The following is a 12,814-nucleotide window of genomic DNA, read 5'->3' as shown; positions in this document are numbered from 1 at the left end:
TTGGATGCCTTTTATTTCTTTAACTAGCCTAATTGCTCTGGCTAGGACCTCCAGCACAATGCTGAATAAGAATGGTGATAAAGGGCATCCTTGTCTGGTTCCCATCCTTAAGGGGAATGCTTTCAGGCTCTTTTCCATTTAGCATGATGTTGGCTGTTGGCTTTATATAAATGCCCTTTATTATGTTGAGGAATTTCTCTTCTATTCCTACTTTGCTGAGAGTTTTTATCATGAATGAGTGTTGGACTTTGTTAAATGCTTTTTCTGCATCAGTTGATAAGATCATGTGGTTCTAGTATTTGTTTTATTGATGAGATGGATTACATTGTTTTTCTAATGTTGTACCACCCCTGCATACCTGGTATGAATCCAATTTGGTCACAGTGAATTACTTTTTTGATATGTTGTTGAATTCTATTGGCTAGAATTTTGTTTTGAGCCTATGTTCATGAGGGATATTGGTCTGTGATTTTCTTTTTTTGTGTGTCTTTACCTGGTTTTGGTATCAGGGTTATGCTGGCTTCAGAGAATGAATCTGGGAAAATTCCATCCTTTTCTATGCTCTGAAATACCTGTAGTAGTAGTGGTATTAACTCTTTTATGGAAAGTTTGGTAGAATTCTCCAGTGAAACCATCAGAGCCATGGCTTTTTTTTGTTGGGAATTTTTAAATTAGCTTTTCAATCTCTTCTTTTGTTATACATTTGTTCAGTTGTTCTACCTCAGTTTGTGTTAGTTTAGGTAGGTGGTGTGTTTCTAGAAATTTGTCTGTTTCCTCTAGATTTTCAGATTTGTTACAGTACAATTTTTCATAGTATTCTGTTATGATTCTTTTCATTTCATTTGGGTCTGTTGTGATATTGCCCATCTCATTTCTTATTTGGGTTATTTGCTTCCTCTCCTGTTTTTCTCTTGTTAGCTTGGCCAATGGTTTATCGATTTTGTTGGTCTTTTCAAAGAACCAGCTTTTGGTCTTGTTAACTTTTTCAATTACTTTCCTATTTCATTTAGTTTTGCTCTAATTTTTATTGTTCGTTTTCTTCTAGTGCCCGAGGGCTTCTTTTGCTGCTTTCTATTTGTTCTAGTTGCAGGATTAATGCTTTCAATTTGGTGCTTTCTTTTTTTTTTGGATGTGTGCATTTATTGCTATAGATTGACCTCTGAGTACTGCTTTTGCTGTGTCCCAAAGTTTCTGGTAGGACGTGTTTTCATTCTTATTTGATTCTGTGAATTTCTTTATTCCAGCCTTAATTTCCTCTGTAACTCAGTAGTTCTTGAGCAAGGTGTTGTTCAGTTCCATGTGTTTTTTTTTTTTTTTCCTTGCTTTTTCTGTTATTGATTTCTACTTTTATGGTCAGAAATGATTCTTTGTAATATTTTGATGCTTTGGATTCCGTTAAGTCTTGCTTTATGGCCTAATACATGGTCTATTCTGGAGAATATTCCATGTGTGTTGGAAAAGAAAATATATTTGGTTGCTGTTGTTTGGGTGGAGTGTTCTGTATATATCTATGAGGTTAAGTTGGTTGATAGTGGCATTTAGATTTTCCATATCTTTATTGCACATCTTTCTGGATGTTCTGTCCTTAACCAAAAGTGATATTTTGAAGCTTCCTACTATTGTTGTGAAGCTGCCTATCTCTCTTTTCAAACCTGTTAGAGTTTGTTTTATGTATTTTGGAGCTCTGTTGTTGGGTATGTAAATACTTGTTATGGTTATGCCCTTCTGATGTATTGACCCTTTAATAATTATATGGTGTCCTTCCTTACCCTTTGTGGTAGATTTTATTTAAAGTCCATTTTGTCAGAGACTAATATTGCCATTCCTACTCTTTTTTTATTGAGGTTTGCTTGATATTTTTCCATCCTTTGAGTTTTAGTTTGTTTGTGTCTTTAAGTCTAAGGCGTGTCTCTTATAGGCAGCATATAGATGGATCATGTTTTTTTATCCATTCTGCCACTGTCTCTTTATTGGTGCTTTTAGTCCATTTACATTTAGTGTAATTGTTGATAGGTATGAGTTTAGTGCTGTCATTTTGATGTCTTTTTGTGTCTGTGTGTTGTTGACAGCTTCTTTGTTCCACTTAATTTTCTGTGCTGAGTCATTTTTCTTTATGTATTTTTTTTTTCATCTTTTTAATTGTTGTTGATCTTATGTTTGCTGAGTCTTTGTGTTTTTCTGGCTTTTTATTATGATGTGTAGGATTGTTAGTTTCCTTTGTGGTTAACTTAACATTTACCCCTGTTTTTCTAAGTTTAAACCAATCTTTTATTTCTTTATGTCACCTTGACGTCCTCTCCATAGGAAAGATCTATTAAATTTTTTTAGTCCATCTTTTTTGTTTTAATGTTGTCGACTTTTATATATTAGCTGCTCTATTTCCCTATTTTCAGTATTTTAGCTTTGATTTATTTCTGTGACTTCTCTATCTGGGTTTATATCTGGTTGTTCCATCCTGTGTTCTAGTCTTTGGTTGTTATCTGAGGTTATTGATTTTCTAATGAGAGGACTCCCATTAGTATTTCTTGTAATTTCGGTTTGGTTTTTACAAATTCCCTAAAATTTTGTTTATCTGGAAGTGCCCTGATTTTGCCATCATATTTGAGAAACAGTTTACTGGATATATCTTGTCTGGCAATTTTTTTCCTTCAAGGCTTTCTATATGTCATCCCATTGTCTTCTTCCCTGCATGGTTTCTGCTGAGTAATCTGAGCTTAGTCTTATTGACTCTCCCTTGTAGGTGACTTTTTGTTTTTCCCTGGCTACTCTTAAAATTCTCTACCTTTGGTTTAGCAAGTTTGATTATTATACGTCTTGGTGACTTTCTTTTGGGATCTACCTTGCGTGGGGTTCAATGAGCATCTTGGGTAGATATCTTCTCATCTTTCACGCTATCCAGGAAGTTCTCTGCCAACAAAACTTCAGCAATTTTCTTTGCATTTTCTGTTATCCCTCCCCCCCCCCCATTCTGGTACTCCAATCACTTGTAGGCTATTCTTCTTGATAGCATCTCAGGTAATTCTTGGGTTTTCTTCATTTTTTTTTTAATTCTTTTATCTGATTTTTCCTCAAATAAATTGGCGTCAATTGCTTTACCTTCAATCTCACTAATTTTGACTTCCATTGCCTCAATTCTGTTCCTATGACTTTCTATTGGGTTGTCTAATTCTGAAATTTTATTGTTAATTTTCTGAATTTCTGTTTGCTGTCTCTCTATGGATTCTTGCATCCTGTCAAATTTGTCATTGTGCTATTCTATAATCTTCTTAAGTTCCTCTATTGCTTTGTGTGTTCCTTGGCTTGTTCTGCATTTCACCTGATCTCTTCAAGAGTTCTGTATATTAATCTTTTTTATTCTACCTCTGGTAATTCCAAGAAATTCTCTTCCTCCAGAAGATTTCTTGATTCTTTGTTTTGGGAGCTTGCTGAAGCCATCATGGTCTGCTTCTTTAAGAAATTTGATATTGACTGTTTTCTTTGAGCCATCAATAAGTTATTGTATTTATTTATTTTATGTTTCGTTACTGCGTCCTTGTTTCTTGTTTTGTTATGATATGCCCCAATAGGCTGCTCATATGAGCTAGTTCAATTATTGGTGCCTTGAAGCTCTCACACCCTGTCACCAGGTGGTTAGATCTGTTGCTACGTATGTGAGCCCAGGAGTCTATTTACTTTCCTTATATGGATTCAGGTGTCCAGGTGGTCAGTCACCAAGTGTGTGGTGTAGGTTCTCACCTGCAGTACTAAATGGGCAGGGGTGATTGGTGTAGGCACTGCTATCTGGCTGTAGTACGGGGTCAAGTGCTGAGCAAGGCAGGGGGCTGACAACTGCCCTTGAGTGTCTGGGAGGAAAGCATGTCCCTGTTCCCTAGAGAGAATAGATGGGTGGGTTTTGTAGCCAGACTATGGGCACCCAATTCCAGTGGCTGTGAGGACTGGACCCCTGTTACAGGTGGCTAGGTGTCATGGGTGGAGCTACCAGTCCTCAGGCCCCTGATGTGAGTAGGTGAGAACTCTGCTTAATAAGCAGAATGGTGTCAAATGTCATGAACCTACTACTCCACATTGTAGCTGATACAGTTGAAGTTGGGCTTCAGGTATATACCCTGTTGTACCATGCTAAAGATGGCCTACACTACAGGTCTACCCAGGGGTGAAAGGCATTCAAAGTCCATGGACCCCGTATGCCTGTGCCTGTGCAAAGGAGTTGTGCCTGCCCTAAGTTCTCAGCTTGGGGGAGCTGGCAGATTATTTTTTTCCTGTTTGTTAATTTATTCCCTCTCCAAGGCTGAGAGAATAGCGCAGGGCATGTGACGGGTCCTATTTGCAGCCTAGGGGATATGGCAATCTCAGAAGCTAGCCTGGGACCTGGTGCAGAGCAGGGAGGGGGTAGGTAAATGGGAGACAGGTTTTTCCCGAAAGGGTGTTTTTTGATCCACTCAGTAGGTTAGATGCATGTACTTCTTTTGCTGATTGAGCATCGCTTTTTACTGGTTCTGGAGATGTGAGATGACTCTCTGCCACTTGGTCTCACCCAATGTGGAAAACACATCCCAAGCACCACTGCTTGCCTCACTGTGCACAGCTGATCTTGCCTGCAGGGTGCTGGTTCCTACCGGGTCGGGTCTAGCAACACCTCGCTGCCTCCGAACCATCTCTCCTCCCCCCTGGAGCTCAGAGGGATTCCTCAACTTTGCCTTTGATGTTCAGGGCTTCTAGACTGTTACATATAATTGATTCACTTGTTTTTTGTTTTTTGGGGGGGTCTTTGTTATAAGAGGGATGGCAGAAAACATCTGACTACTTCACCATCTTGGCCCTCCCTGCCCTAGCTCAGTTCTTCACAACCTTGCTTCTCAAAGTGTGCTCTGTGGACCTGACAACATCAGCACCATATGGAAGCTTGGAAGAAATGCAGATTTCAGACTGCATTCCATCCAGATCTACTGAATCTGAACCTGCATTTTAACAAGATTTCCAGGTGATTTGTATGTGTCCTAGTGCTTGAATCTCACTGCTCTGTATTACACTTTCCTATTTTGTATGTACAAGTCAATACCTTAAAGAAACAAAAGATTATTCTTTATAGCCAAAGAGAAGCATACTTATTTTCCTTTTACATAACCCAGGACTATAAAACTCCATTCTATGTTAAGTAAAAAAGAACCATTCCATTCCTTGTAATACCAGGGGGGTGTTGTTACTCTTTTGAAAAAGAAAAGTTAGATTTCTTGGCCACTTTTCCTGTGACAGAGGATGTGATTGAATATAGCTATGAGCTCAAAATACAATCAATCTGCTATTTATAATGGCTTAAATTGTTCTTAGGAATAAAGATAACATATTTTATCTTTTAGATGCTATTGGCTTTGTAGCTCACCCTTGACACCAATCTGATTAATTCCAGACAGACATCTTGTTCCCAATTATTTGCTTTCAAAGACTTTGGAGAATTCTCAAAGCTCCTCTGTTCTGCACAATAAGCCTTCAGCATATTTAAGTGTTTTCCATTGAAAGTGATTTGACTTGCATTTAAATTAATTTTACACATTCAGATGATCCTTTCTTTATCCTATGCCTGGAAGTGGCACAGCTTTTGCTGTCTGTTTCCATATTTGACACTCTAGCCAAATATTTCCTCTAATGCTCTATTCTCTTACTCGAGGGTAGCTAGGTCTTCATAGACCTATCTCTCAGAGGTCGTATTACCATTACGTAGGAAGTCTCCTGAAAGCTGAGCCTAATCTTATTTGTCTTTGGCTCCTGAGAACCATCCATAATGCCCAGCATCTACACTCTGTAAATACTCTTAAATCATGGCTTAAACAATAAACTCACAAAACCAAAAATTTCAGAATATGTTCTGACTTCAAGGAAGGCTTGATTCAGTAGTTCATAGAATACCATCAAGGCTCCATCTCTTTTCTTTTGGTAGCACAATGGCTTCAGTGTTTCCCAATTCTACATCCTTATATCACGCCATCCAAGGGGAGAAAGAGAGAATCTCTTCTACTTGCTCCCATGGAAGAGAGAGGAAACATCTATTCCCAATAGGCCCAATAACTTCTTGATTTTAACTGGCTATCTTATGTCCATGCCTGAATCAAACTTGGTGTCCAGGAAGATGGACTATATTGATTGCCTTAAACTAAACCAAGCCATTCTTGAAGTTCGTAAATGGTTGTGGAGCTCACCCATGCCACCTGACTATGTGTACGGAAGAGGATGTGTGTACTAGAGAAAAAATTTGAAAATTGTGCCAAGAAGTAGAAAGGCAGAAAACTAAAGATTTCAATCGTTGGATAAATGAATGAATAATGAAATTCATATTGACTTCAGAAGCCTTAAACAGAACCAAGTCTTAAAATACAGCCTAGGAATGTTGAATATTATTTCTTGAATAATTTCCAAGGGGGAAAGCATTGTTAAAATCTTCAAGAAAATGTATCCATGTTCCTTCAAATCAATGTATCTGTTCCTGATCTCCATTCCTGCTACATGCAGATCTTATCTTCCAAATACATATTTAACCCCTTTCCTTCTGTTCTGATCATAATGTGACTGAATTCTGCCACTTACTAATTTCACTGTTATTCAGAAATGTGGAGTATGTTTAAATTCTTAGCTCACATCAAACCTCAAATGCCAGTTATTCATTAGCATTATCCCTTCTTCCCCTTCAAAGGTCAAAGGTAACAGATACATTCTGCTTTGTTCTACATTTGCCTTTAGATTCTGTCATGCCTAAGTTCAGTGCTCATCTAGAAATAACCATAGGCTCCCATTATAGTTGCATATGAGAGTCCAGTGGCAAAGGAATTCAACATGGATTGAAGGCACCATCTATTAGAAATCCAATATTAATGGTTTGTTTGTTTAGATTTGTGATCCTTCTTCTTTATTTCTACCTTCATATTAGTCCGATAGAGCTTGAAACTTCCTGTCATTTACTGCCAAGAACAATAGCTTCCTGTCAGTTGGAAAAAAAAATTATCTTTTATACCATTCTAAAAACGTAAAAAAACGTATAGATGCATTGCAAATCATGTATGAAGCTCACACTTCTTAAATTATAGAGCAGATCTCTGGCTTGCTTTTGTTTTTATCTTTCCTACTTCCAATTAGCTGCTGTCTCAGGAACAGTTGTCAACCACGGTAAATATATTCTTAGTATGGATATAAATGATTTAAATGCCCATATATGAAGTTTCATGCTCTGTTTCATTCTGGGACCAACCCCAATAAACTATGAAAATCCAATTTTAAAAATTGTTATAACATAACTAAGACTGTGTTCTATATGACAGCACCAACATATTTTAGACATTTTTTTAAAAGTTGTGAAATTGGTCATTTACTCCAAAGACATGTTAAATATTTGATAGGGAATGGTAGATTGTCTTCTTAAAACAACCAAACTAATGTTTTCTCCACTCCTGGTTTGGCATCCGTATATCAAGGTAAAATTTTTTATGCCAGAGAAGAGAATTGTTATCTTTATAAATATTCTATGAACCATTCTGTGGTGCTAAGAGGATGTACTTTGGAGATAGGTTTGGGTTCAAATCTTACTTCTGAAATTTACTTTTTGTGAAGATGTAGGCAAATTACCTTGCCTCCCTAATCTCAGTTTGTCTCAGAATTAAATGAGCTCGTGTAGAAAGATCACTTAGTACAGCTGGGGACAGAATAGGCACTCAATGGATGCTAACTGTTATTAACCCTTAAGTTCACACACATTCATCTCAAGTCGTTCCAAAAGTCACCATAGTTCATATGCATGGGGATTGCTTGAAGGCATATTTGGTAATTGTAAAGTAAATGTTGTGAGAAAAGCAACTGTACATACAAATTAGAATTTTAACTTTTTAACAGATTTGCCTGAAAAATGTCTGATCAAATATGTATTGCAATCCTCAATCTGCCACTCATTTTTGTAAACAAAGATTTATTGAAACACCAAACTCTGTTATTGAATCAATTCCTACTCATGGGTACCCCATGTGTGGTCACTTTGTTTATGTGTTGTCTATGATAGCTTTCACACTACAACAGTAGAATTGAGCATTGCAACAGAGACCATTTGACCTGCAAAGCCTAAGATATTTTCTCTCTGGCCTTTACAGAATATGTTTGCAGACCCCTGTGCTACATTATCCCTTAGTAAGATCTTTAAACAGAGATCTAGAAGCATTCAATGGATTGGTGTAAATAACCTTCAAGGTCCATTTCAACGATTTTCTTATGATACCATAAAAATGCCTCAATATGGCTTTTAGGAAATATAATCAAAAAGACAAAATATATTTTCTTCGCTGAGGCTTATAGCCGCACATTATAATATTCTACATTCCACCAAAAGCAGAGCTAGAGACAAGTGTTTATATGCAGGTAATTTGTTTGGGAAGTGATCTCAGGAAGCAGCAGTTGGGAACTGGGAATAATGAAACAGGATATGAGAGAAAGCCATTACAAGGATGTGTTATGGGGCTGATCACCACTGTGGGCAACTGAGGCTGGATCCTGCAAAGACCCCCTGAAGAGCTCTGTAAATGCAACTAAGATGTCTACCTGAGGGATGGAAGAAGAAAGCATGTATCCACCAGCTTCCATCTCTCATGGGGTAAGCCTCCCCTAGGATGTTAACTCCCTTACACTTCCAGGTTTGCACATGCACCAGTGTCAACAGGATTTCCATACATATCCCTCAACACAGCCATGTAGAAGGTCCAGGTTCAGAAAGTGAGAAATACACAGTGCGGCTGGTGGTGAGGTGGATGTGGTGCTCTGGTACTGCTTAATATTAAGCAGCTGGAGTAGAAGAGGATGTGAGGCAGGGCATCAGGGTACCCAAAATAGTACAGGTAGTCTCCGACTAATGACGGGGTTCTGTTCCGATGACTCCGTTATAAATCAGTTCTAAGTCTAATACCTCATTTACTTTTTTTTTTTTTTTTTTAGTTTTTATGATTATTGCCTTTGGTTATCAGTATCTTTATAAATATGATCTTTATTGTCTTTGGGGATGGAAACATTACATATAAATTTACAGATATATTTTAACATATACATAAATGCATTAAAAAAACACACAAATCATGAAAATTTTCTCCAACAATGAAGAAGAGTTGGACTTTGGCATTTTGTCAGTTGTGGTAATAACTCCACTTGTGGAAGCTTCTGGATCACCTGGATTATCCCTGGGAATGGGGATGGTATTTTTAGTCAGAAATGTAGTGAGAGTTGTCTGTATGGTCCTTTTCTTTTTTTCTTCACATATTTCATGGTAACATCTCACTGCTTCCTGAACCTACCTATCAATTTTAGCATATCGACCAGTGTTTGGGTCCATGTTTTCAAGCAACTGAAGGCCCTGATATAGTTGAGAAAAAAACTCCAGCTAACACTTTTGCTGTAATTTTTTTTTTTTAATTTTTATTGTGCTTTAAGTGGAAGTTTACAAGTCAGTATCTCATGCAAAAATTTATATACACCTTTCTATATGCCCCAATTGCTCTCCACCTAATGAGACAGCACACTCCTTCCCTCCACTCTATCTTTTCGTGTCCATTCCAAAAGCTTGTGAGCCCCTCTGCCCTCTCATCTCCCTTCCAGATACGAGATGACAACATAGTTTATTGTGCCTATTTGATCTAGAAACTCATTCTTCACCAGCATCATTTTCTATCCCATTGTCTAGTCCAAACCCTGCCTGAAGAGTTCGCTTTGGAAATGGTTCCTGTCTTGGGCTAACAGAAGGTCTGGGGACCATGACACCGGGGTCCTTCTAGTCTCAGTCAGACCATTAAGTCTGGTCTTTTTTCAAGAATTTGGGGTCTGCATACCACTACTCTCCTGCTCCCTCAGGGGTTCGCTGTTGTGTTCCCTGTCAGGGCAGTCATAGGTTGTAGCCAGGCATCATCTAGTTCTTTTGGTCTCAGGCTGATATAGTCTCTGGTTTCTGTGGCTCATTCTGCCTCTTGGGCTCATAATTACCTTGTGTCTTCGGTGTTCTTCATTCTCCTTTGCTCCAGGTGGGTTGAGACCAATTGATGCATCTTAGATGGCCCCTTGCTAGAGTTTAAGACCCCAGATGCCACTATCCAAAGAGGGATGCAGAATGTTTTCTTAACAGATTTTATTATGTCAATTGACTTAAATGTCCCCTGAGATCACGGTCTCCAAACACCCACCCCTGCTACTCTGGCCTTCGAAGCATTCAGTTTATTCTGGGAATTTCTTTGCTTTTGGTTCAGTACAGTTGTGCTGAACTCTCCTGTGTTGTGTATTGACTTTCCCTTCACCTAAAGTAGCTCTTATCTGCTATCTAATTAGTGGGTACTCCTCTCCCTCCTTCCCCCCCTTCTAACCATCAAAGAAATTATTGTTCTCTGTTTAAACTATTTCTGAAGTTCTTATAATAGTGGTCTTATACAATATTTGTCCTTTTAAAACTGACTAATTTAACTCAGCATAATGCCTTCCAGATTCCTCCATGTTATGAAATGTTTCACAGATTCATCACTGTTCTTTATCGATGCGTAGTATTCCATATTTATCCATTCATCCATCGATGGGCACCTTGGTTGCTTCCATCTTTTTGCTATTGTAAACAGTGCTGCAATTAACTTCTGTGTGCATATATCTGTTCGTGTAAAGGCTCTTATTTCTCTGGGGTATAGTCCAAGGAGTGGGATCGCTGAATCGTATGGTAGTTCTATTTCTGGCTTCTTAATACCAAATCGATTGCCAAAGTGGCTGTACCATTTTATATTCCCACCAGCAGTGTATAAGTGTTCCAGTCTCTCCATACCCTCACCAACATTTATTATTTTGTGTTTTTTGGATTAATGCCATCCTTGTTGGAGTGAGATGGAATCTCATTATAGTTGTGATTTGCTTTTCTCGAATGGCTAATGATTGTGAGCATTTCTGCATGTATCTGTTAGCTACCTGAATGTCTTCGTTAATGAAGTGTCTGTTCATATCTTTGGCCGATTTTTTAATTGGGTTATTTGTCTTTTTGGAGTTGAGTTTTTGCAGTATCATATAGATTTTAGAGATCAGGAGCTGATCGGAAATGTCATTGCTAAAAACTTTTTCCCAGTCTGTAGGTAATCTTTTAACACTTTTGCTGAAGTCTTTGAATGAATGCAGGTGTTTGATTTTTAGGAGCTCCCAGTTATCTGGTTTCTCTTCTGCATTGTTAGTAATGTTCTGTATACGGTTTATGCCATGTATTAGGGCTCTGGGTTACTGGAACATTATCCCTATTTTTTCTTCCATAATCTTTATCATTGTAGAGTTTATATCTAGGTCTTTGATCCATTTTGAGTTAGTTTTTGTGTGTAGTATGAGGTATGAGTCTTGTTTCATTTTTTTGCAGATGGATATCCAGTTATGCCAGCACTATTTCCTAAAAAGATTGTCTTTTCCCATTTAACTGATTTGGCCCTTTGTCAAATATCAACTGCTCATAGGTGGATGAATTTATGTCTGGATTCGCAATTCTGTTCCATTGGTCTATGTATCTGTTGTTGTACCAGTACCAGGCTGTTTTAACTACTGTGGCGGTATAATAGGTTCTAAAATCAGGTAGAGTGAGGCCTCCCACTTTGTTCTTCTTTTTCAATAGTGCTTTACTTATCCCGGGCCTCTTGCCCTTTCGTATGAAGTTGGCGAATTGTTTCCCCATCTCATTAAAAAATGTCATTGGAATTTGAATCAGAATTGTATTGTATCTATAGATTGCTTTTGGTAGAATAGACATTTTTACAATGTTACATCTTGCTATCCATGAGCAAGGTATGTTTTTCTACTTACGTAGGTCTCCTTTGGTTTCTTCCAGAAGTGTTTTGTAGTTTTCTTTGTATAAGTCTTTTACATCTCTGGTAAGATTTATTCGTAAGTATTTTATCTTCTTGGGGGCTACTGTAAATGGCATTGATTTGGTGATTTCCTCTCTGATGTTCTTGTTGTTGATGTAGAGGAATCCAACTGATTTTTATATGTTTATCTTGTATCCTGGTACTCTCCTGAAGTCTTCTATTAGTTTCAGTAGTTTTCTTGAGGATTCCTTAGGGTTTTCTGTGTATAAGATCATGTCATCTGCAAATACAGATACTTTTACTTCTTCCTCACCAATTTGGTTGCCCTTTATTTCTTTATCTAGCCTAATTGCTCCGGCTAGGACCTCCAACACAATGTTGAATAAGAATGGTAATAAAGCGTATCTTTGTCTGGTTCCCAATCTCAATGCGGAGTGCTTTCAGACTTTCCATTAGGATGATGTTGGCTATTGCTTTGTATAAATGCCCTTTATTATGTTGAGGAATTTTCCTTCTATTCCTATTTTGCTGAGAGTTTATATCATGAATGGGTGTTGAACTTTGTCAAATACCTTTTCTGCATCAATTGATAAAAGCATGTGATTCTTGTCTTTTATTTATATGATGGGTTACATTAATTGTTTTTCTAATGTTGAACCATCCCTGCATACCTGGTATGAATCCCACTTGGTCATGGTGAATAATTTTTTTGATATGTTGTTGAATTCTATTGGCTAAGATTTTGTTGAGGATTTTTGCATCTATGTTCATGATTGATAGAGGTCTGTAATTTTCTTTTTTTGTGGTGTCTTTACCTGGTTTTGGTATCAGGGATATGCTGGCTTCATAGAATGAGTTTGGGAGTATCCTGTCCTTTTCTATGCTCTGAAATACCTTAAGTAGTAGTGGTGTTAACTCTTCTCTGAAAGTTTGGTAGAACTCTGCAGTGAAGCCTTCCAGGCCAGGGCTTTTTTTTGTTGGGAGTT

This window comes from Elephas maximus, chromosome 2 (genome assembly GCF_024166365.1).
Source record: "Elephas maximus indicus isolate mEleMax1 chromosome 2, mEleMax1 primary haplotype, whole genome shotgun sequence".
NCBI classification, from domain to species: Eukaryota; Metazoa; Chordata; class Mammalia; order Proboscidea; family Elephantidae; genus Elephas; species Elephas maximus.
Note: the sequence above shows the minus strand (reverse complement) of the source record.